At 42.9% G+C, this 12,653-nt stretch overlaps 1 protein-coding gene across 7 annotated transcripts in view; it reads right to left on the bottom strand.

Annotated features, from left to right (window-relative positions):
• The window catches only part of FOXN3 (forkhead box N3), a 209,559-nt gene that overhangs the window by 154,787 nt on the left and 42,119 nt on the right, over window positions 1-12,653 (bottom strand). The window contains exon 1 of one of the 7 annotated variants that reach the window (XM_030483786.1): window positions 10,088-11,354. The exons of the other annotated variants lie outside the window; for them this stretch is intronic. The gene's annotated coding sequence lies outside the window, so the exon portion shown is untranslated. Of the gene's footprint in view, window positions 1-10,087; window positions 11,355-12,653 lie in introns of those variants that run through there. 7 annotated transcript variants of the gene reach the window in all.

Here is a 12,653-nt window from a genome sequence, read left to right as displayed (position 1 = left end):
AGAGTTCACTACCCTGGTGAGTGCTGCCAGCTGAGAGTAGTATCAGGTACAGGCACAGCACCTAGAAACAATTGCTTCAGAGCACAGAAATAGGCATGGGACTTCAGCAAAAGGTAAGGTCAGGGCAAACATCTGTAAGAGAAACATCCCAGTATTGCTGCCAGCAGCCCCACGGAGACCAGGACTCACTGTTAACTGTGTCAATTTAAAGACTTGGGCTGAAAAAAAAATGAAAGAAAGAAAAAAATCCCAAAAAAACCCCAAGCCAGCCAACCAACCAACCAACCAACTTTACTTGGATGCCAGTGTGAGGGCCCAGGAAGGGCAGGTCTTTCCAAAGTGGCACCAAATCCTTCACTCTTTATTCTTGGAAGGGTTTTATTTACATTATTGCAACACTGGGTAAGGATTGCGAGATGTAACTGAGATCAGACCCCTAATCCTGCCTCTCTGTTTACTGCATTGATTGTACTTTTTTAGACTCTGATCTCGCCATTCCTGCTTAGCGCAGGCTCCCCTCTGTTGGGGATGGGGAATTAAAACAGGATTCAACTGAAAAGCTGAGGCAGAGCAGGGAATGATGAAAACACATCATCTGCCATGAGCAGCCCTCACCACAGTTAAATTTAGAATGTAGGCTCCTCAAGCAGAGAGATGATCCTCTTTCCCTGTGGGGCACCAGTCACACAGTACTACATAAATATTATAATAATAATTGATGATTAATTAATAATGGCTTCCTTTTCCTCATGACCATCTCTCAGCTGCCATAAGAAATATTCATTTCCTTTCTTCTAGATGCAGATACAATCATTCAAAAACTTGTCTTCCCAGAGAAAATTCTCATTCTCACTCCTTTCCACTAAAATATTTCCTGCAGCCTTGGACATGAGATTCTGGACCATTCACAGACGCTCTCTTTAAGAAATAAACACTAATTTAAAAAGCCTCAGAAGCCACAATAACCAAAATAAACATCGAGATGGCAAATTTGAGGTACAGGTTAAATAAAAAGCAAAGCTATTCATTCCCTCTTGCTCTACAACCATGTCCTCTATGAAGGTGAAATTTTTTCAATAAAAGCCGTTTTAGAAGCTGTGAAAAGTATGTAGGGATACCCATGTTCCTTCGGTGACTGTAGAGATGGACATCTGACTGACCTTACAGCTGCCTTCTATCAGTGTAATGTTCTTGCTTTTGATCTGGCTGCTGAACCAAATCTGGTTGCTGTAAAGTTAGAAAACCTCCAGAAATGCCATAGCCACCGGTTCCTTTTGCTCATCATCTTGCTCTGCCCACCTCTTGACAAACCAGGGCAGCCTTACCGCATCTCTGTCTACCAGCCTCACTCCTGCCACCCGCGAGTCCTCTTGCTAGTTACTGAGCCATCACACTGTCTTCCAGCAGATCTTACTAGCCTCTCTTATAACCCTCCTAGTATAAAACAAAAACAACCCAAACCAAACCAAAACCAAAACAAATCCTTTGTTCTCCGTCATATTCTCCCAGAATTCAGCCCTCATGCTCCAAAGTCGGTTTCTGCTGCCTGAGTTCACTTCTCTCCAACTTAGCCTGTTTTCTAAATGTTAGATCCTACCAAAGCCTTTCCTTACCAATGACACTACCACTTCTCTTCCTCCTCAACCTTTTTTCTGTTGGTTTTTGTTTGTGCCTTTTTTTCCCCAAATAACCAGCCTTAGCCTTTCCCAGCTGTTCAGCTCTGCAGGTATCAACTACCTAGAAATCACTGACCGAGCCTTAAATCACAGACTAAGCCCTAAAATCCAATTTAGCTTTCAAGATAATTATTAAGATAATTATGCTTTTAAAATAAAATTCTGTTTCCTTGTGGGAAGATATTAACATCGTCCAGAACATCAACATTTGTCTAGGAAATTTCTTCATGGTATTTTTACTGATAATGAATGCCATCTCTTAATAATCCCCCAGGTCCTCTTTAGAGACAATTATTATAAAAACAGATCTTCCTAATGAAGATAGAGTTACTGAGTCCAGAAGTTTTAAATCACTAATCAGAACAGCTGCAAGACTCTGTGCAGCAATTAGTTTTAAAACCAGTTTTAAGATGAAGTTGGATTGCCTTCTGAAAGGGATGCTACAGCCCGCAGACCAGTGAACCCCAAGGCGCCCCGTGTGCCTACAGCAGCAACTTGGTGGCACCTCTCAGGTCATATGTAGCATGTGCATTGGCATGTTTGTGTTACATAAGCATAGAAAGCACATGAGAAGATTGCAGGAGAAGAGAAGGCTCAGGGGAGACCTTACAGCAATCTTCCAATACCTAAAGGGGCTCTACAGGAAATCTGAAGAGGGACTTTTTATAATGGCATGTAGTGATAGGACAAGGGAGAATGGCTTCAAACTGAAAGAGGGGAGGTTTAGATTAGGTATTAGGAAGAAATTCTTCACTGGGAAGGTGGTGAGACACTGTCATAGGATGCCCAGAGAAGTTATGGATGCCGCATCCCTGGAAGTGTTCAAGGCCAGGCTGGATGGGGCTCTGAGAAACGTGGTCTAGTGTGAGGTGTCCCTGCCCGTTGCAGGGGGGTTGGAACTAGATGATCTTTAAAGTCACTTCCAACCCAAACCATTCTACGGCTCTGTGAGGCCTGTGTGCAGGAAGCAGCAAGGGGAACGCACCGAGGAGCCCCGCAGCCCAGCCCCGGGGAGGCTGACGCACGGGCAGCAAGCACTGTGAAGCACTCAGCATGAGCCCATGGCTGTACACGTGAGAGACACTGGGCTTCACCTGATCCTCCTGTGTATGCTGAACAGCAGCCTGGGTGTAAGAAACTCCCTCTGTAAAGGTTCCCCCCCATGAAATAGATTCTGCACGTTTTTAAAGCCTATAGTGAAAGGATGGCACCCGCCTCCACGAACATCATCTCACCACAGTGGACGTTCACCACTATGCTAAAAACGTGTTTTAACAGTTCTTGGGCAAACGAGTGATGGCCCAGTACTTCAGCTCCCTCAGCCCTCCATTCAGGCAGAAGGCTCCTGCCTCCTTATGGGGGGAGGGCCTCAACGAATGAGTGCAATTAAAACATAGATAATGCATCCGAACACATGCATTCCTCATTTATTTAACAAGCACAGTTTAGCTTTAATTATTTATGATAACACTTCAGAAGAAACTAGTAAACATAGTACGGTAGGCTCTACAAAAGTAAGAAAGCCCTTGCTGAGGGAGACTGCTCTATGGCCTTCTGTTCCGAAAACCTCTGCTGGGACAGGGACTCAGGCCTCACTTAATAAAGGAATCATGAGGTGCAAGGATTAGGGCAAATGAGGAATTTGAGGTTGTATCTGACTTCAAAAAAAATTAAAAAAATTAAAAAAATAGCATGGCAGTCAGTGAGCAATATTATAAATAAAACTTTCCATTAACATCAACAGTCTTAACCTAAGTTGTCAGTGCTGAAATCCTCTCACCTCAGGATGGTAAGTAGATGCAAGTGACTCAACGAGTCTTTAGACCTACTCCTTACTCCTCCTCCCTCTCCCACTGGAAAAATCAGGAGTTGTTGCAAATCAGTGTATTTACTATAGAAGTGGCTAAAGGGAAGGAGAGGCCCTGGTCTGTTTGACTGGGATCAGATATTGCTCCCAAAAAGCCTACAGCCCACTTTTGGGCTGAGGACAGCAAAGCCTCTGTCCCTGTCATGCACGACCCACTGTAACTGCTGGAAATTCCAGCGGAGAACAAAAGGGCATTGCAGTGGGATGGACACGGTACCAATACTGAGGGCTCACTCTCAGTTGTACTGCTGCCTCTCAGTTGCCATGAAACACATTGCTGTCTCTTAGCCTGGATTAGTACACCCCAAGATGTAAAACAAAATGTCTTGAGACTGAAGGCACTCCAAAGTCACGGCGCCACTCCCTGCCTTCCTGAGACAATTGCAGTGCATGCACAATCTCTGGTGTCTGCTGAAATCCAAAAATACCTGCTAATAAAGATCATCGCATGGAGCACTGCCAGACAACTTCAGGACACTTGAATTGTTAGTATGTTTGGTTGGTTTACATGGATCTTTGGCGAGTGGGTGAATAACGTGTCTGCAGGAACTGACGTGCAACTCAAACCCTTCCTGATGCACAGATACAGAGAAACACCATGCAGCCCCCTCCACACAGCCATGCGTGAATGCAGAGATGTCCCAGTCTCAGGCAACTTGGGATTGTTATTCACCAGGGAAACCTGAAGCTAAGTTTAGCACTTATCTGGAATCAATTCTTTCGCTCTCACTCTGTAAAAGTCAGGCCTCTTCCTTAATGAAAAAGGTGCTATGCAGTCTAGCTTTGCCTTTTCTGTATTTCGACTTAAGGTATCGCTGTCTGTGTTTGATAGTTTCGCTCCTACAGAGCAACCTTCTGAAAAGGTCAAAACAAAACACTAGGAGCCAAATTCATCGCTGGTACAACTCCATTGACTTCAGCAGCATTACACCTGGGATAGATCCAGCCGTAACTGTTTCCATTACAGTAAGTGGAAAAGAAGTGTGCTTGCTGTCTTAACTTTACTTTTCAATTGATCTGTTCTGTTCTACTCTGTGTGTTTCATTGCAATCAATAGGAATATATCTATTAGAGAAAGTTACAGCACAAAACATCTAAATAGCCTTTAAAAAACTTGGCTTCTCGGTTTATAATGAATGTCAGGGAGATGCGAAGGTACCAGGCATTCAGAGTGTGCTCAAGTGCTTTATCTTTTGGGAGAGGAGAGATGTAAGCAGCTACCGTAAATATTTTTATGTATAAGCTACATCATAGCCACCAGAGATCTTCCTTAAAGATCTGCTCGATAGCAGACATTAGCTGCCAGCCCTGAACAGCAATGTCAAATACAGTTCAGATATTACAGGGGCGGGCACCGTAAATGCTTACAAGCAGTTAGATTAGGGGGAAATAAAGTTAACTTCTCTGGGACTGTGTTCATGTTCATCATGTTCTGTTCTGCACCATGTCAGCCATGCTGACAGACTCCTTCTTCTAGGCAGAGGTAAGACTATAGGAATTTTATTTGTATTTCAAGTGCTTGTTTTCATTTTCAACCTTTCTATGCTTCTTGGTTCAACTCTTCTTTATATGCCATGATGGCACACTACCAGTATACCAGTGCCCATTGCTCCAGCTGAAACACCACCCAAAGTATCACTAACTAAGCCATTCTTAGTAAGTGATCCTGGAAAAATACCACAAATCAAGCTTTTGGATTAGCTTTATTCACTGAGGATGTCATGAAATGAGATGACATTACCAGACTAGACAGCTTCTAGCATTACATTGTAGTCATGTGGCTCTTAATTTGACATTTAGAGTTTCACTTAAATCTCTGCCTCAGAACTACAGAATTATCTATTAATGCCTGCCATTATTCCAGATTTTAATTTTTATTGAATTTCAGTGCCACGGATCATTGCACTGGAAGCTTCAGAAAGACACTGCAGACTGTGCCTAGCAGTGTGCAGCACCTCCCAAACTAGAACGTGGGATGGGCAGTGGGTGAGACCAAGAGATGGAACAAGCAAAACCAAATTGCAGTTGCATCACTCCAGTGCACATATGCTATATACCAGGTTTAGATGTGGAGTTTGGATTTTCAGACTAAACTGACTGAGGGAGAGGCGCATCTGTTGCTGGAATGCCACGGTGCTCACCTACAGCCACAGCGCTTTCTCCTTCGCTTATGCTGGTGCCTATAAAAAGTGTCTAAGGTGGTTCTAGTGTCTAGAAGGACTGGGCAGTAGAATATATCCATGTGCTACCTCTTCCACAGGATAAAGACCTCTATCCCATACTGGCGACTTGCATGCGCTCTCATTGACTCCCAGTTTGAAGGGTCTGTTACGAAATTCAGAAGGATTGTACCAGCTCTAAATATCACGCAGATCCTTCGCAATTTCTCTCACGTCAGCTCAGTCAGCACCAGTGTCCAGGTCTCAGGTGCTAATGGCTATCATTTAAAGGTTGCTTTTAATGCAAAATCAGTCAAGGAAAAAGCAATCATTTTAAGGAATACTATTGTATTGATTTAGTTTGCATCACTGGGATGTCCTAGCTATTCATGACCAGTGTGCCACACTATTCCTTGTGAAAACATTCTTAAGATGTAAATCATGAGGCAAAAAGGATTTGGGAAGGAGGCTTTTTCTGCTCTCAATATTTGCTTGCTCTTCTTTTAAACTGAGTATCATTCACTTTAACATACATATTCTGAATAGCTATGCAACTAAGAGTAATTCAATTTTCCCACCACAATCAACAAAATATTCTTCCCTTCATCACTCCACTTTGTACATTACTTTGTGGCCACTTCAGTGTCAAATTTGGTCTTCCCTGCAATACCCAAATGCTTCTAACACAATTTACAGCCTACTCAGAGAGTACCTTCTTGGAAATAATGTTAATCAGGATAATTTCTCCTCTTACTTTAAAGAGCTCTTGATTGGGTGCTTTCAATCAGCTGTTAGCCAGAGTTACCTCAGGATTTCTCAAGTTCTTACGGTGAAATGGGACAATGCCATTTAGCAGTCAGAGAGCATGTTTAATGGATCACGCTAATCTCAAGGAGGGCCTATGAAACTCTAATTTGTCAGGTTTCATTACATTCAATAATGACTGTAATTTTCCTGAAGCGTTCTGCTCACTGGAAAATTATGTACCACAGTTTTGCACCCCATTTTGTCTAACTCTGTATGCAGAAAAATTGAAGGCATCTCGATCTCCACAGCTACTACCCAGGAGGGGCCTGCGAAAGAGGGGTTAAGAGTTCACTGTCAGATGTATTTATCTCAGAAGCAGGTATAATTCTTTTGCGAACAGCTAAGTGTCAGTGCAAAGCCAAGCTGATTCAGGGTAATAAAAGCACTTCTGCAAAGCTTTTAGGTGACACCATATCCCTCACAAGCTTTCTCCACCCCTGCATCTACTTTATCATCCAATACCATCATTACCTTGACCAATCTGCACATTATTTCCTTTCCAAATGGATCGATTTCAAAACAGCTCATCTGCTAACACTCAGCACAGGTTTGGGTGATTCTCCTATTGTTTCAATTATTTCTTTGAGGAAAATTCGATCCTGTTAAGCAAACAAAGCTTTTATCTCAGCTGAAGACTCCTGAGCTACGGTCACCACTGACAGATCAAGAGCTTCTTCTGAAACCCCCCTTGCAGTTGTAGCACCCTCAAGTGACAGACATGCCAGTTTAGTTCATTACACATAAAATAAGGCGTTAGCTATAACCCAGCACATTAAATAGGTGAGCTATTAAAACTAACCGAGTCCTGCACTTTTCTGAAGGAAGCATGTGCCATTCATAAATGACTTGGTGATCTACCTGATTTTGATCTGCTGAGGCAAAGGAATGGCTTCCCAAAGAGCAAAGCAAAAGGCACATACAGCTTCACCCGATTTCCAGAGGCTACTGTCTGTGCAGCTAATTCTGATTTGGAGGGCAAACCAGCATTGGTCAAGATTTGAAAGTGAACCTGTCAGGCTCTCTCAGATGTCTTTGGAGATTTGGCCTGGCAGTCCATAAGTAATGCAGAGTATGCAGACAAGAAAGCCCCAGGCAGAACAGAGTGGTCACAAAGGAATAAATAGAGCAAAATAGATGATCTTCCAGTTGCTGCTTGTGCAGCAAGTCTACTGTATCTTTACACCTCTTCACTCTGGGATAACAGTGCCTACGCGCTTTACAAACAGAGACTAGAGTGGCTCTCTGTGCACAGCCATTCAAAATCCTCTTTATATGGCACTATACACTGAATGAGGGCCAAGTAATTTGATTATAAATGTCTGCAGTTAAATTTTAAAGTCTACAATCAACTCCCAGAATAATTTTATGTAAAATTTTGTCAGCTATGCTAAGGAACAGTGTTTACCAAGATCTGCCTTTCATGCAGTCCAATAAACACTAGCTTGGTCAGCAATTCTCACTTGCAGGTCCATCACACCAGTATTTAAATTACTTTCCTAGCCTCACTCAGATAAGCATGAAGGGCCAAAAAAGCCAGCCTGTATGAGACCAAAGAAAGTTACTTTCTGTTCATTTTTGCCTTTAATATGCCAAGGTGGCACTGGACAGACCATTCTGTCGTCACCAGCAACGTCCTAAGCAGCAGCCGTAGCTTTCCTATACTTAGTACTAGTCCAGAATACACCAGGAGGAGCTTAATGCTGCAAAAATGTCACCTGAACCCTAATCAGATGACAGAGCATTATTTTACTCAAATCCCTCTAGGATTCCCGCAGGCATAATTCTGCACACACAAGCTTCTCTGCTCTTGTACAATAGCCAGATGTGCGTGTCTTCGCATGGTGCTCACCTGAATTTACTTTTCAAGTGCCTTATGTCTCCAGGAGAGTAGCTGCTGGGGACTAGGAAATCAGCCCTGTTCAAAGTAAGAGATTCAAATGTCTCTTCAACTTGTAAATGACTGGAGCTAAGCGCAAACTTTGTGGCTCAGCTCATCGCCAGGTATCTAGAGATGCCTTAGCATGCCAAAGCAAATACAGTAAATAACCCTATTATTTCTACATGACATCCTCACTCCTGATTTGAAAAAAGCTTTTTAAGTGAAACATGCTTTGCACTACCTGAATGCAGAAACAGCTCTCTGTCCTGCAGTGTTTTGTTAAAATGCTTCAAATGCCCCTTGGCCTTCTGTGCCTAGGGCTGATGCACGCTCGCCTGGACCAGCAGCTCCTAGGCTTAAGCCCTCATTGACAAAAAAAGCCTATTTGCTGTTCACTGCTTTAACATCAACATAGCAAGAAGCAGAACACTTTTGAAATACCCACCTTGATCACGTTTGTGACTTGGGCACTGGGGAAATTCAAGCCACTTTGAATGATGCCATTTTAGTGGGAGAACATCAGAAGTAGCAGGATGTCTTACATTGACATATTGGTTCCACTTTGCTAGACATACAGGATCAAAGTCATCCCTGGCGGAACTCCATAACCTTCAACAGACGGGATAAATTTGGTCCCATATGCCCACAGCAGCTGGGGAATACAATTGTTTTCCTCTTTTCATCCATATTTTGAAGATACGGAGACGGATTTTCCTCTTGCAAGGCAACTTGAGATTTCTGCATATGTGCAATGCGCGGCAGACCATTTGTATTATCATACATGGCCCTGGTATGCTTGTTACGGTCATCTGTGGCACATATCTAGATTTTAAATTAAACACAGCTATAAATAGCCTAGGAAGAATCAAGCTGGAGATTATTTTATCAGACACTCAGCAATCTGTTCAACTGGCCTTCCTGCGTACTAAACATGGCATCAGAGTCCATTTTGAATGTACAATTATGTTTTCTTTATGTAGCATCCCCTATCATCTATTGTACTCCTATAGAGAGAAGCAGCTCATAAATACCATTTCACATTCCAAACAATTCGCTATAGGCAACTACATCATTGCTTTGTTCAAATAAATTTACATAAATCATTATTAGAATGTTTGATCTTAGCAACTTTATTTTGCTCCCAGAGCACAAATTAAATGCGTGCTTAAAGCAGAATATTTTAGATGGAATAGCTGGAGTTATTCCTGAGCTGTTCCTGAGACAGGAGTAGACATTTCCATCTAATTTTTCATTTGTAATGTAATTTCTTTAGTTTTCTCTGTACATTTAAAAACCACACATTTAATTTGCAGGGGTTTCCCTGGAAGTGCGCAGTAGAATAGATGACTGTGCTGCAATCTGTTCATCCATCAGCCAGTGCTTCCTTTGACTCACTCTGCATTCTGCTCCAAACACTTCACGGGAAAGGCCAAGAACGGCACTAAGTCCCACTTGCTGCTTGACATTATATTACAAGCAAACTGCTGTTGTTAACCAAAATTTGCAAATAAAGTCATTGGAAGATAAATCTATTTCTAGTAAATATTTCTGTGTTTGGATTAATTGAACAGAGCTAGTCCTCGCTAGCTCAGATTTACAGCCCAGCACCCACCCATGCATCTCAAAACAAAATGTGTTGTTCTCATTAGTATTATTCAATTATGAACACACACATCTTAATTGTCCTTGACTCACAGACCACAGCGAGTGACTCGGAGAAGAAGAACAGAGAGCACAGTCACACAGCAACTGCCCCTCAAGCCCGGCTCTTCCACCCTGCCAACCCTAAAGACACAGTGGACCTGTACCATGGCTGTCTATGTGGACCCTTTCTTCCTCCAGAAAGGCAGCACACCACGTGTCTGCTGTGGCGTTTACTCCACTTGCATGTCCTGCTGTAGGCACTGCTGGTATGTCTCAGCTGCCAGCCCAGCAGCTATACATCAGTTTAAATGGACATGAAAAATGCAGCAGAAGCAGAAACACAGCTGAGAAGCCTGTATCAGGATTCAATGCAAATACCACCTGCCCACAGGGTGTTTCATCTCAGTCTTGATCTCAGAGATAAGATGGAGTTGTGCAATCTGGAGCTGCATCTGGGTCAAGATGAGGGTGTGGGAGAGGTTCAGGCCAGAGGATGCTCACTTCCAGTCCCTCACAACTTTATGCTAGAATAGATAACTCTGCTATTTGGGGTAAAGGGTGGGGGGTGACTGCAGATAGGGGAAAAACCTCTTGCAAGTCCTTGTCTTTCCCTTCCTGAGCATTCCTGCCCTCAGAAACCAGCAGAATTTCCAGCAGAGCAGAACAGAAGGACCGAATCAAATATCTTCGCTTATACTTAATCTAAGTATACTGCATATCCTTATAAGTCTGGCCAGATCTGTTCCCAAACTAGCATATCATAGAAAATTGCTTCAAATATAGAGGCTTTCCATTCCACAGCCACGATGATACCATGTGAATAGCAAGTAACCACGTACTGGGAACCCAGTGAAGCTTCAGTAATACAGCCATGGAAGATGGCAATAATTTATCATCTCTGCAGTAGTTTAATCCCAGATGCACCATTTGCTAATTTATTTCCATATGTACCTGGCAGACAGATTAATCAGCCATCTCTCTCTGAAACCTAGATTGCACTTTATCCCTTTAGTAAGCAAGAGAAAACAAATGTACACAGCAAAATAAGAGTCCCTTACAGAGGAGCTTTGTCAACCTTTACAGCTTGCCATTTCCTTTTTTAGCTTAACAATGGCTTTTCAAAAATCTAACACCCAATCTCCTTTCACATCAGTGCACTTCTCCATCTACTTAAGTCTCTTTGCTAATGCTTGTGAAAATGAAGACAGAGATACAGAGCGAACATCCCTTCTACTTCTGGAGCCAGCTGGAGAGAGCAATGTGGTCCAGCGAGAGGGGCAGCAGCCCTGCACCAGGGCCAGGGCCATCCTCATGGCAGGCAGCAATGCCTCCAAGCTGAGGAGGCTGTTTCTCTGTGCCGGGGTTTGCAGAGTTGCAAAATCAGGATAATAATATTTTACAAAACATTTTGAGCTCTACTGAACTAATTACTATTATCAGCAATAATGTGCTTCCGATGCACTTAGCCCTTCTTCTGGAAAACTCTGCAAAGGGGCTGCATTTGCCGGAGCCAAGCAGCTGTTAGGACTTCAGCAATGTTATTGGTAATAAATACAGTGTCAGTTCTGTGCCTGGTGCCCTTTAAGGATCTGTTTGCAATCCGCTCTCTATTTTGATTATAAGACATTATCTGCATTAAACATAATTAGCCATATTATATCATTTGCCAATCTAAGCATAGTCACTTGACAAGGAGGGATGGAGTTGAATGAAATCACAGCACAGTCTGAAGCCCAAGGAGATGAAGTGAGCAGGAGCTGGCACAGACCCAGAGGGGACACGGGCGAAGGCATCCCCTGGCTACAGGCTTTTTGTGTGGAGGGTGACACTTGCATAGCCACACTGTGACTGTTCCCTGGGTCAGAGCCTGAACAGGCATGTGCAAAACATCATTATCAAACCACGGAAGAGTAATAAAATGATTGCTGAAAATCAAATTATTTATGAGCTTCAGTATCCTTGTAACAGTTACAATAATCAAAATACATAAATATTTGGATATGCTACTGACAGATGGTGTATACTGGAATAATCATACAGAATATGTCAGTTTTCAGAATCAGCTTATTCCAGAGTTGGCATGTTTCAGGGCTTTCTGCTACTAAAATAAGCACCTGGTATTTGATCCTCCAAAAATGTATTTTCACAAACACATGGGTGTCTTTTGATAGAAAAGTTACCAGGCTTGTCACCATCCACAGACACTACCCAAATAACAGTGCACTGCCACCAGCTTCCTTTGCTTTGCCCGCACGTCGGTTGGAAAGGCAGCAGCGACCCTTCTTGTTAGAGCTGGGGCTGTCAGGATGGAGTGACAGTGCCTTGCCAAAGTGTATCTGCGGTTTGGGTTTGATCCACATGTTGCCTGAGAGACAAACTCTTTCATTTGCAACCCGATAATGAACAACTCGACTTCTTTTGCCTATTCTCCTCTGTTGGCAAGTCTGAAAAAATCAGGGCTTTTGGAGAGCTCTGGTTGGAAATAATTAACACTCATTAATAATGGTTAAAACAATTACAGTGGACAAATATGCTTATTTGTGTTGGGCATCAATGATGTGGTAGCCTATGCCCTGGACTAAGAAATCCACATGGAGAAGACAGCCCCAGGTAAAGGGAAG

The sequence above is a fragment of the Strigops habroptila genome, chromosome 4 (assembly GCF_004027225.2).
Source record: "Strigops habroptila isolate Jane chromosome 4, bStrHab1.2.pri, whole genome shotgun sequence".
NCBI classification, from domain to species: Eukaryota; Metazoa; Chordata; class Aves; order Psittaciformes; family Psittacidae; genus Strigops; species Strigops habroptila.
Note: the sequence above shows the minus strand (reverse complement) of the source record. Positions and strands in the feature narration are given on the sequence as shown.